We start from the raw sequence: 12,261 nt of genomic DNA, 5'->3' as shown, positions 1-12,261 counted from the left end.
CTCTGCCAACAGAATACCTCTCCTACCTCCCCCCGCCAGATGATACTGGGTATCCCCAAAGTATCCAGCAAGCAGAAAAGACACATGCAGACAGATGTGGGTAACAGCTGGCCAGGGGACCCCACACGTGGGAGCTGACAACTTCCCTGTTCTGGAATGAGTTTGTGGGAAGTGGTGTCCCTGCAGACTGCACCAATCAATAGCAGAGATCTGCAGGAGTGGCTTTCAAATTAGATAAGCTTTGGAGCTGAATGTCTGAATGATAGTAACAATATAAACACTTAACTGAGTGCCCTCCTGTCATTGCATCGCTAACAACACTTACATAAGACCATTTGTATTTTACGAGATCTTATTTTCTTTCGCTTTATTTAATGACACCACTAAATAAAAACACTCAATAATTGCTGTTGTTTACTTTAATTCATCAATTAAATGAGCAAGGCTATTAGGACAGATATATTTTAAGATGGAACAATTAGCAAAGGTTAAAGGGACAGTGCTCATTTAAAAAAAAAACACCCTACTAAGTGCTCATCAGATTATTTCCTTGTTCTTTTAAAGACCAAAATTGTTGTTGCTACAGATGAGAGAAAGGGTCTTTTGGCTCATGTTATTGCTGGCTGTGTCACACCGTCTTTTCACAGGTCCTATTGGACCTTTTACTGATCCTATTGAAAGCATCTTACTCCTCTGATCACTAGAAACCATGTCTAATTTCTAGTCTAAATTTATTCTTGGCCAGTTTCTACCCGTTTGCTCTTGTGCCAGCATTGTCCTTCAGCTTATCTGTCCTCTGGCTGCTGTAATTTATGCCTTGTTTACATTTATTTCTGCCTGGGCAATGAAGATCTATGAAACATGTCCATTCTGCTTTAGTTTGTAGCCAGTTTCACTTTCTTAATTGCTCCAGCGCCAGGGTTTCAAGCAACACAAGGGAGCATCCTTTGTTTTTAAAAGAAAAGCTTTCATTCAAGCTATACCATACTGTGGGCATATTTTCTGTTTGATTGAAGGTTTATGAATGCTCTGGAGCTTGGGGGGTTTGGTGGTTTTTTTGTTGGTGGTGTTTGTTGGGTTTTTTTCCCCCACAAAATTGAGAAGCTGAGCCAAATTCAAGTTGCCGGTGTCCATATGAAATGGTTAAATAAATAACAACAGTAAGAAAACTTTTCAGACCCAACATTTTGCAAGAGTCAAGAAAGAAAAGTGAGTGACTTGCATTAGTTGCTGGAGCCATCCAAGTGCAAATAATAAGGCTGGGAGTAGCATGTAACCTGTTCTAGAACAAATGCCTGGTGCCTGCTCCTTATGTCAACCTTTTTTTTTTTTTTTGGAAGGGGAACTTTGCAGGAGTCAGTCTGGCATGTTGAATTGGGGTGAGAGCTGGTACTGGCTGTGCAGGGATCTCTTGCACATCCCACGTTCAGCACAGAGCATTGGTAGTGCAAGGAGCTGAGGCTGGAGCTGCTGCGGGTAACCCTGGAGCATCCCAGAGAGATCTGGAGGTCTAGCTCATTTATGTCCATTTTGATAAACCCAGCCCACATTTTTTGGCTCATGACAGTTAAGACTTGCTGATCAATAAGCAAGGACCTGAAAGTTGTTGAAGGTAATGAAGTGTCTATGAAATATGCTCCTTCCCAAGGACATGTTTGTGTTGCATATGCTCCTTTTACTGCTACTGTCTTCAAGCTTCTTTACCTGCATCTTTAATGAGGAGGCAGACACTGCCCTGGTAGCTACAGATCTTCACATTTAATTTCCTGAGTGCCTGGGTTTGTCATGAGGAAGTTGCTGCATACTTAAAAGTAGTTCTATTTCTCGGTCACTTCATTGTCAGACGAATCTTTTCACATGAGGGCATCTTCTTGCTCCCCATATTTTACAACATCTTGGGAGAGCTGGAGTAGGTGTTAGAGGCTCCAATTTCTAGAAGTATCTGTTATAATGGATTGAAGAAATAACGTATATAACGTATTTGTCTCTTAATACAGAGAAGGGAGCATGTGTTACTGGTATTCTTTAATAAACAGAAAGATCCCTAAAGCCAAGCAAATGGGAGACAAAACTTGCATGATGCTTATGAAAACAAGTAAGGGAAGAGAGAAAGAGCATCCTTGCAGCCAGGTCACAACTATCCTGCCGACACCACTGATGGCAGATGTAAGCCAATCCTCCACCAGGCTGGAACTGCCCAGCACGTTTTGCTTCACTTCCTTTGGATTGGGAGATTTTCCAGGAATTCAGAGTCTCTGGGACTGCTCAAGAAAAAAATACCAGCGGGACCCACGTCTGCTGAGCAACAGGGACCTTGGGAGCTAGGTGGCCTCATAAAAATAATTTTGTGCCTCCTTTTCCCTCATGCAGAGGATCTGAGACTGTGAAAGTATCAGGATTTCAGCCCCTCTGTTGCCCTGGCCCTCTTTCAACTCTGAAGGATGCTGTTTGGGGAGAAAATCCCAGCATGCCTCTGTAGCTAATGGGTAGCTGGTCATCTCTGTGCAGAGTGCTGATGATCTCTGGTGCCATATTGCCACCTGTATCCAGCACAAAGCCATGTTCTCCTTAATTACTGACAAAAAATGTCTCTTCAGAAGCCTCCCAATAATTACTCAAGTACCCACTTAAGTGGCTTTTAATTTAGGCTCCCCACCCCCCACTCGTACATTTTCCAATTGCCAAGCACAGTTAGTCTTATGTATAAGCTTCTGCCAAAAGAAAATGCAAATAACTTGCCCCCTGGTTTATACTACCTTGCATGAACTTCGGTGAGCCCATAGCATCTCAAAAGATGGTATTTCCAACAGGCTAGAGCAGGAGCATTCAATCATAATGAAAGATGAAAGCTCTTATTGTGAGTTTCCCTGCATCCGACAACACTTGGCAGTGCTACAGAACCTTTTGTTGGAGTGCTGCTGGCTGCCATGCCAGCTCGTCTCATTACCAGAGGCTGCCCCTTGCCCCTGCGCTGGGGCAGGAGTGTCGCACAGCAAACAGCTCTCCTAGGAGTGCCTACGGGCTCCTATAAATGCCATGGGGTGGGTGGCATGGCCATGGCTATCGTGCTGGGTGCCACAGGAGGGGCAGCCAACACTGTTCCTGGAGCAGTGAGGAAGGAGCATTCACAACTTTGCAGCCTTCTTTGTGGGGAGTAGAAAGGGAAACTCAGGGGATCCTGTCCTCTCATCATGAAGGACCTGGCTTCAGGGCATGACTCTGATGGGTAAGCAGGCTCCATAGAAGGCATTGCTCTCTCCTCTTATTTCTACTGTTTTGCAGGGGTAGTCTCTGGACACTGAATTCAGTCAATGATTTGTCTGTATCAGGCTGCAACAGCCCTTTAACTGAAGAATGTTTTTAGTATTATGTGATGGAATAAGACCAAAGAGATATTCACTCTTTCCCTGAAGTAAAGAAACGTGTATATGAACGGGAAGGACAAGCAAGCATGGCCAAAGAGGAAGAAAGAAATCACACTGTACAGGAATTCCTTGACCAAGACAGAATCTATAGAGAGGTCATGAATAAAAGACGCAAAGAAACAGGGTTGCCCATGTCCAAAATCTATTCTTGGAAAGCCCCAGAAGAGCCCTACAGAGTGGTTAGAGCAGCTGTTGCAGCTTCTGCTTTAAGCACTTTGGGAGTTCAGCAGTCTGAGGGCAGAAAAGGCCAAAGATGTAATTTGTGTCAGTGAGACACATATGAGTGATACAGATTGGGAGGCTGTGATGAATGCCTGCAGAAGGAGCAGCCAAACTCTTGGTAGTGGTGTTTTCATCCCTTGAAAAATACCACTTTATCAAAACTATTGGAGGGAGAAAGGAAATAGTAATTTCAGAGGAGCCCATTGCACCGGGATTTAAAGACCCAGTTTCATGCCCTGCTCTGCCTACTGCAAAAGCAGAGATTTGAGTCTTGGGCTCGAAAGTGGCAAGACCACCAGTTCTACCAGAGCAGTGTGTTTTCTTGCTCCTCTGGCATTTCATAGTGAGCTCTGGAAGGTCTTATGGGGTCCTCATGGGGAAGAAATGTTATTTTGAACCCAAGATTTTCTGCAAAGTGGATTTCATATTAGCTCTAATACTGACTGACATTGGGTGAGTCTCAGAAGTCAGGTGGAAGGGACTATTTGTGGTTGCACAGTCTGGTCTCCTCCTTCACTCAGGTCAGGACTGCATAGAGCAACCTTAGTAAGTCCTCTGTGACAGGCACATCGAGAGGGAAAGGAAGTTCTAGATAAGTGGGATTTGGACTAGATGTTAGGAAGAGCCTTTCTCCGCTGAAGGTACAATGGGTACAGAGCCACATTCCCAACAGATCTGTGGGATTTCCACTGCTGCAGGTCCCAAAGTCAGGATCAGACCAGCCTTGTCAACGATGATGAAGGTGCTGCTGGTACAGTACAGGGATGACCTCTCCAGGGTCCTTTGTACCCTGTGAGCTATGATATCAGCTCATCTATTTTTGAAAGAGGTTGGCTTTTAGGGCAAAATGATAGAGAATCCATCACAACTCTTGCCATATCATTCTCTTGATGAATTACCTTTCTATTAGCAATAAACATGAGCCTTGCCTTGACTCATAGCTTCCAGATCTCATTCTGACTTTGCTGGATTGAAAGAACCCCTCCTGTCAAAAATGTTCTTACTGAAAGGTGAGCGATTTATCAGTCAGGGCCAAGTCTTCTCTGCCATTCTCTTTGATACAAAAGATCATGACCATTTTTATTCTATGGCCAGTTTTTCAGCAACAGCAAACTATCAGTGATCACAGTATTAACAGGCTAAATACAGCTGAGTACTAAGAGCATTTTTACAGGGTGGCCCCATGTGAATTCCCTGTAGGTACGGTTATTACTGCAAAAGAGAGACCAAACTGCTTGAGTCTTTCACTATACCCACATGCTTTGTAGATCTCAGACCTTCTTGGAGCTATGTTCTGGTCCCTGCCACTTCTGAAGTGTGGCAACCAGATTTTGTGACTTTTGTGGTACTAGTGTTTGCTGCACGGGGTGCAAATGTGACAGAACTTTTGCTTCTGCTCCACACATGTGCCTGTGGGCTTGGGCTCTCCCAGCTGCAGATCTGTGGATAAAGTTCCTGTTCAGCTGTATCTCTCTATGGTTCCCAATTCCCAGTCACTGCTTTCCAGGAAAAAAACAAGGTGCCCAGTCTTGAAGTGATACAGACTGCACAATTTATCCCCAGAGGTTTGATCTGGCTGTGCTAAAATGAAACTTGTTTCTATGAACTGACTTTCCATGCCAGTTCAGTTTGGTCTCATTACCAGACCTTCTGCAATCGTTAATTACTACTGCATTGGTCTTCATATCCTTGACAAAGTTAGATTTGCTTTCAGGCCACTGATACCTTTGTAGGTGTCTGGATTGCAGTAGCTGTGAGAATCTGGGGAAAGAGAACATGTGATTTCATTTTACTGGGGAGATAGAAAAGTTGATTTATTGCTGGGGAGGAAAATAAATTACAATGCAAATAGCAAGAGGTGTGTTTGGAGGCTGGGGGTGTGCGGGGGAAGTGATGTATTCACTCAGATCCTTTTTACCCAGCACTTTAGGTCAGAAAGAAATGAGGGAGACTTCAAACCTTGTCCTACCTGTGTGGCAGCTGTAATCTCTTATTTACATTTAGTGTTGGGTATGCCTTTGCAGTATGCAGGAGAAATAAGCAGGTTTGGTTAAGTAAGATGCAATCTGGCTGCGTGTAACTTCAGAGGCATACTAAGGACAGGATTAATGTCCCAGCACTCCTGTTCTGCAGAGCTTGATGGCTGTGGGAGTACCAGGTTTTTCCAGTCACTGCATTTCCCAGGAGCTCTCTGAACTGCAAGAAGTCCTTGCTGGATGAGAGAGCAGTGGGCTGCCCCTTTGAACCACTGCTTTTCTGACCCAGCAGGATCTGAGATGTGACCTGGCTTGGGATGCGAGTGCTGGACTCCTTATGGACTTGGAGGCTGCATGAAGGGACAAGTTTGGGGTCAGGGAACTTTCCAAGGCCTATTTAGGTTTGGCAGAATCCATTACACGTAGATAGAGAGCTTTATGGGTCTGGAGGGACTTTGTTATTTCTCCTTGACAGCTTCTCTCTCTTCCTCCCCTCTTGGCCTACGTTAGTGCAACACATGTGCATTAAAAGGCTGTTGTCTCCAATCTCCAAGCCTTGCCTTGCTGTGGAGCAGGCGGTCCCACAGACCTGCTGGAGGAATGCGATAGCAGTTTCATTCTCCCTCCCTTCTTTTTATCGTTCTCAATCACATAATCGGGCTGTTTTGCTTCAGCCAAGATCTAATCAGGAAGGATCTGTTTGACTTTCAGCAAAGTCAGCTTGATGGAAACTTTAAATTGAAAGGCTTTTCCCAACACACTTGAAAATGGTTTTGGTAGGAATCAGTGCCTGGCTGCATGGTTACAATGTGAGGAGGTTTCACAGCATGAGCAGCTTTCCTTCCTCCCAGGGAGAGGGAAAAAGCATGGGCAGCCCCTTAGACTGCCTGAGCCCAAGGATTTGGAGGCCCTGAGCCTGAAACTGCACTGTGGGGTCATAATCCCCTCTCCACCCAGGCCACATCACCTTCAGGCAAATGAAATGTAAAGCCAGACACAACCAGTTCTAGGTCCATGGGAACTGGGCACCTCTCTCATTATTGAAAGCGTAGACCAAAGTCTGCTATGGGCTGTCATCAAATAGGATTCAAAGACAGTGATGGGAGTGGCTGACCTCTTCTAGGGAGGAGAAGTTTGTAAGAGTTGTCTTCTTTGTGATAGTGCTGCTTCCCTAAGGTCTGAGGGCTAGGTCTCTGCTTCAGACAGAGGGGCATGATGTGTGTGTATTCAGTCTCAGACTCACAATTGGGTTGTTCTATGGTGGCTGTTTCACATATGTCAGCCTGAAGCTCCTGCTCTGCATTAAAAGCACAAGGGATGTGGTCTTTTCCTCCTTCTTGCATGCTGTGAATGTAGATGTAAGACCTGGGATGAAATCTCAGGTCCACACTCTCCCCCTCCTTCCAGTGCCTTGTATTTCCTGTGGCTTAGGGCTATTAGATGGGTAGCCATAGTTGAAAACGTCCTTAAGGGGGAAGATGGAGGGAGTTGCTGGATGTTGGGAGGAGACCAGAGAGGAAGAGCAGGCAGAGGGGGGAAGGAAGGGAGGCAGATGTCTGTCCTGTCTTTCAAATTCAGCATTTACAGTACAGGCAAGGAGATACACCGAGGTGGGTGCTTCTAAGCCTGGAGCAGCTGGCTGGCTGTGCATCCCCTGCTCTGGTAGTGAGGGCTCTTAGCTCTGCCTTGTACAAGGTTACCTGCAAGTAGAGTACATATCCTTTCATTGCTCCTTGATTGGAGACCCTTCAGTGAGGCGTCCTCCCTGCATTGCCTTTAAGGACTGAAGTGCTATGTGGGAGCTGTCAGTGGCCAGGTGTTTGCAGGCCCTTTCCCTTGGACTCCTGCCACTAATGAAGCCACAACCAAAACACATTAACTCAAGGACAGCAGGGTTTTTCTGCCCATTGGGAAAGGCAACAGCCGTATGGCTGATGAACAGGGCTGTTGGGGTAGGGTGGTAACAGCAGCTTTGAGATGAGCCCATCTTGAGTCCTGTGGGACAGGCACTGACCTGTCTTCAGGGAGGTCTCTCTTCATATGTGGAAATGGTTTCAGATGCTCCCCCCACTACTACTGCTTTTCAGGCTTTGTTTTGGGGTGACAACCTTTGCAGCAAGATGTAGGCAACAGAATCAACCCTAGATGGTGTCCCTTCCTGCAGTTTCCAGCAGGTGCCTTCAGAACCCAGGAGACAAAGTCTGTTCTGCCATACATGAGGCTTCTTGAAGAAAAATACATTTGGCATTTTCATTCCTAGGCAGGCACAGTCACCTTCAGTGAAGGAAAGCTTTCTTGGGTTCCCCTGCCTTCACCTGGTGTAGGCAACAAGTCACTGAGGAGAAATAAAACCTGTTAAATAGAAATCCTCCCTTAGAAAGGAAAAGCTTATATATGGACATATAAAACCTGAGTAGAATTATTTCTTTTTCTGGGCTCCAGGTGGTTTTGCTGTGTTGGTGCTGCTTGTGGCCCTGTTTTTGCACCACTGGCTTCATTCTGCAATCTACACGACTGCTTACCTGCCACTCACTTTAAGACACAGAGAAGCCCAACTTTTCCTCGGGCTAGAGCGGTTTTTAAAGACACTGGGAAGGCTAATGAATACTCCTCATGATTAGTTGCAAATTTTGTTTTAATTGAATCTTTGAAGCCAAAAAAAGGGGTGAGGGGCCTATTAAATAAATTATTTTAATATAGCAATCAGATGATGCAGGCTCTTCTGTGTTTATTAAAAGGCCTAGTCAGCTCAGTGCTCAGCTGTGCGAGAAAAGCCCAGAAAGCCAGCCAGTTTTCATTCTTCGTTGCTGTTTTAGGGCCAGATCTCTCTCCCCGAACAGCATATTTTTAAGTGGCCATGTGAATTCTTATTAGGCATCCAAACATAGATATGAAACCATGCATTGTAAACAGAATTACCCTGAGCATAAAATGAGAAAAATACTGTAAGGTCTTTTCTTTTCTTTATCAGGTTACCCAGGCATGTACTTATTTATTTTTTTTTTAAAGTCCGCCCACGCAGAAAGACTGGGGAATGCCAAAGCTGCATGAATTTTAATTATGCTAGACATGCAACACGGGGGCTACCTTGTAAAGAATAAAGTTAATAAAACATGGATATGGGCTTAATTCTGCTTAATAAGCAGCCCTGGCAATGCACATTTTAGATGTAATTTACACGGTGTGGAAATTGGGTACAATTCTTAAGAGGTGTCTGCATGCAGACTTTCAAACTCAACAGTGTTTTCCTATTGGAAGAGATTTGTTGCTATGCTGCTGTAAAATGGTGAATTAGGCCATTCATAATTATTGGCCAGAGACCGGCATCTTTCTTTTTCCCATTCAACTACAGCAATACACGTACACATTTAAAGTGGAATGGAATGTAAATATTTCCCTTAAGTTTCATGTATGCATTTTCAGTAGCTCTGCAGACAAAACGACAACAAACCCTGCATATACTTCTATCTGTAGTTAGCTCTGTGTGTACAGAATTAGGAAAGCAGAGATATGCCCTAATGACTGAATCTACAGAACATAGCCCATGGCTTTTGAAGGCTCTATGAAAAATAAACAGGATATTCTGTTAGCAACCCTGCGGGAATTATTGCACTTCACTAAGGAAAGATGCCAATAACCTCCGTTTTGACCTAGATAGATTGTTCTGTTTAGGAAGGTAAGGGAATGCAATTCTAGATCTCTTCTCTGTTCAAGCCACCAAAGCCCTGAAATTCAGCCAGGCCTTTGTTTTAAACCTCGGTATTGAGGACAGAAGAGTTTATTTATCAAGTGAACAAAACCTCAGAAATGGCAGCGTCTTGAAATGTTTGTATTGGCCTCCTTCCATATCAAGTGCCTAATGTATAGGCTCCTGCATGTTTAGGGTGGGGATATTTAATCAGCTTCATGAGTCTGATTATCCAGCAGCCATGGGGAGTCTGATTCTCCAGCAACCATGGGGAGTCTGACCCTCTGCCTGCTCCTGTGTGCAGAATAGGGCCTTTCTCTGCAAACTGCAGGAGGAGCATTGGCATGTCTCTCCAGCATGATCAAAACACTCTCTTGCTTCTTCATTTTGTGAATCAGTGCTATTCTCTCCTTCCCTCTTCAAAGTGCGCACTGTGCAGCTTTCCAGGCCGGGACTGGAAGTGAGGAAGGAGCCCAGAGGTGAAGAGGCAGAGGAGAAAAATTGCCTTAATAATTATATAATATAGAGATTATTATATTATATCAATATATCTATCTATCGATAAATAAGTTTTTAAAAATTATGCACCTTAAGGAAAAATACCTTATTGGCCCAGTTTGGTCAAAAGATTCAGCTTCCATTGGTGGCAGTGAGGAATGCCCCTGGATTCAGCAGGGGCTAGTTGGTATGGAACAGTGTAGGCTGCACTACCCTCAAAGAGGAGCAGCTGATACAGATGAAAATGGGAGATGTTTTGAGCCTTGTTTACACAAATGGAAGCTGAAGGAGACCACTGGCAGAGACCAAAGCATGTGGAGGCTTTTCTGTTTCACTTGGCAGCCCACCTAAGGTAATGTTTCGCCTGCAAGAATGACAGTGCAGGAAAGATGCAGTGCACGATGAGAATGGTCTTCAGTTCTCCAGCTCAAGACCACTCTGGGCTTGCTTGGTGTTTGTAAAAGCATAGGCTGTTTGGAAAATATTGTGAAGTTGGGGTATAGTCCAGAGTGGTGCAGAGCAGATGCACACGCCAGTAATGTCACTAGGAGTTCATGGCACTGTGCCCGCATTCAGAACCCATCCCTGTGTATACTTCTTGGCCATCTATAAGTAAAAACAGACCTGCATGTTAGCAAACACAAAATTATATTCAGTTTCACAAGCTCTGCTTTAATTTAATTCCATTACTGCAGAGGCAGAGACCTGGGAGAAGCATTTCTTCTTGGACTTGCAGCAGCTCTCTTTTCAGATCCACAAATCACCAGGAAGAAAAAACCAAAAACTGCCACCAACTTTATCACTGATTAGGATCATTTTTAAGTGCTGAGCTGCTGCTCCTAGTTTACAGCCATACAAGAAAACAAATTAGCTGCATGCCAAAATAACTGAAACTTATCTAATATGAAGGGGTATAAAACAGCATCCTTTCACCAGAGATTTGAAGACCACGGGCAAAAAAGTATCTTTGTATGTAGACAGAAAACCTCTTTCTCGTGAAGATATCAGATTTGCTCACATCCTTTGAAGATGGAGCTTTGGATAATTCACTGGCAGTTCAGACAGTGATTCTCCGATTGCAAACAGCTTTCTTTAGGCCATGCCTGTACCTTGTACTGCAACATTCTTTGATGTCAAGGGAAATAATCTGGCAGAGAAAATTAAAATATGAAGCATTTTAGTTACAGGACAGGGAAGAAAAATCTATATTGATTGGGACAGTGAAATCTGCTCAAAAAAGTTGGCAGCAGTTAAAAAGAGATCAACGGCCAAGCATTTATATCTCCCAAATGGTTTTGAATATCTCCCTCCCCTGTTCTCTTCTGGAGAACCTGATTCCACCTCGTTTTGGCATGGGGATTAAATCAGGAAGAAATGCCAGAGTTTAGCTAATCTTCACGGGGACAGTGGGTGGTTTTTACAGTTGCCTTTTTTCCCCGATAGGTTGTAACAGTTTAGAACTGAAGTTCTTGCAACAAAGTAGTTTACAAAGATAATTTTGGTGCAGTTGGCAATTCCCAGGGGATGTCACCGACTGGTTTAAAGCGCCTTCTTCAACTGGGCATGGGCTTCACCCCTACAGCTTCAGGGCTGGATTCAGTCTCAATCCTGCCACTGGTACTTCTGAAAGTGTAGCTGGGCCAGGTCTCCTCTTCCCAGCCGAGATCCCCTCTCCCTCCACCCTGACCCCTGTATGATCCCCCAAATATCTTGCTCGTCACCCTCTGTGCGTACACCCCTAACTTGAACCTGAGATACGGAGAGCACCGTTCTCCCGGCAGCGGCAGCAGTCACTTATCCGGATAACGAGAGACATCTTTCTGCATCTTAAATTTTGTTGGGCGCAGGTTTGCGGCTGGAGATAGGAGGGAGCCAGCCCAGCTCCTGTGGGTTGCCCCGGGCAGGGCACCTGCTGACAAACTGGCGGTCTGCCCTGGGACCGCTGGTGCTGCCCACCACTGCGGGCGGCCGGTGGGCTCCCCACATGCGGCACCGACCCCCCCTTCAGGGAAAGCGCAGCCCTCGGGGTGCCGGGGGCTGTCTCCCCGGCTCCGCTTCCGCACGGAGAAGCCGGGAAAGCCGTGGAGACGCTCGGCTGCTGATGCCGGGTGCTCGGGCACCTCCAGCAATGGCTGAGGTGGCTGCGCAAGTCGCAGGCGGCTCCTTCGGAGGGGACGGGCGGGGCTGCGGCTCCGGGGAAGCCCGGTTCCCCGCGGGGGCGGCGGGCCGGCCCGGGGGCTGCCCGGGTGGAGGGGCAGAGCCGCGGTGGAGCTGCAGTTGCCTCTTTCTGCCTGCGCGATATTTTTTTTTTTTTTTTCTCATCCAAACCTCGATCACGTAGGATTGCGTAGAGGAGGGCGAGCGGGAGCAACTGCAATTCTTCCCGGAGCCTCGGCGCCCGCCCGGCACCGACCCGCCCGGCCGCCGCGGGGCTCCCCGCCGCCTTGGCAGC

General features: G+C 45.9%; 1 protein-coding gene across 1 annotated transcript in view; it reads left to right on the top strand.

Moving 5' to 3' along the window:
- FGF12 (fibroblast growth factor 12) overlaps window positions 1-12,261 on the top strand; it is a 253,561-nt gene that overhangs the window by 137,711 nt on the left and 103,589 nt on the right. The gene's annotated exons all lie outside the window — the stretch shown is intronic.

This window comes from Calidris pugnax, unplaced genomic scaffold, assembly GCF_001431845.1.
Source record: "Calidris pugnax isolate Ruff unplaced genomic scaffold, ASM143184v1 scaffold111, whole genome shotgun sequence".
In the NCBI taxonomy this organism is placed as follows: Eukaryota; Metazoa; Chordata; class Aves; order Charadriiformes; family Scolopacidae; genus Calidris; species Calidris pugnax.
Note: the sequence above shows the minus strand (reverse complement) of the source record. Positions and strands in the feature narration are given on the sequence as shown.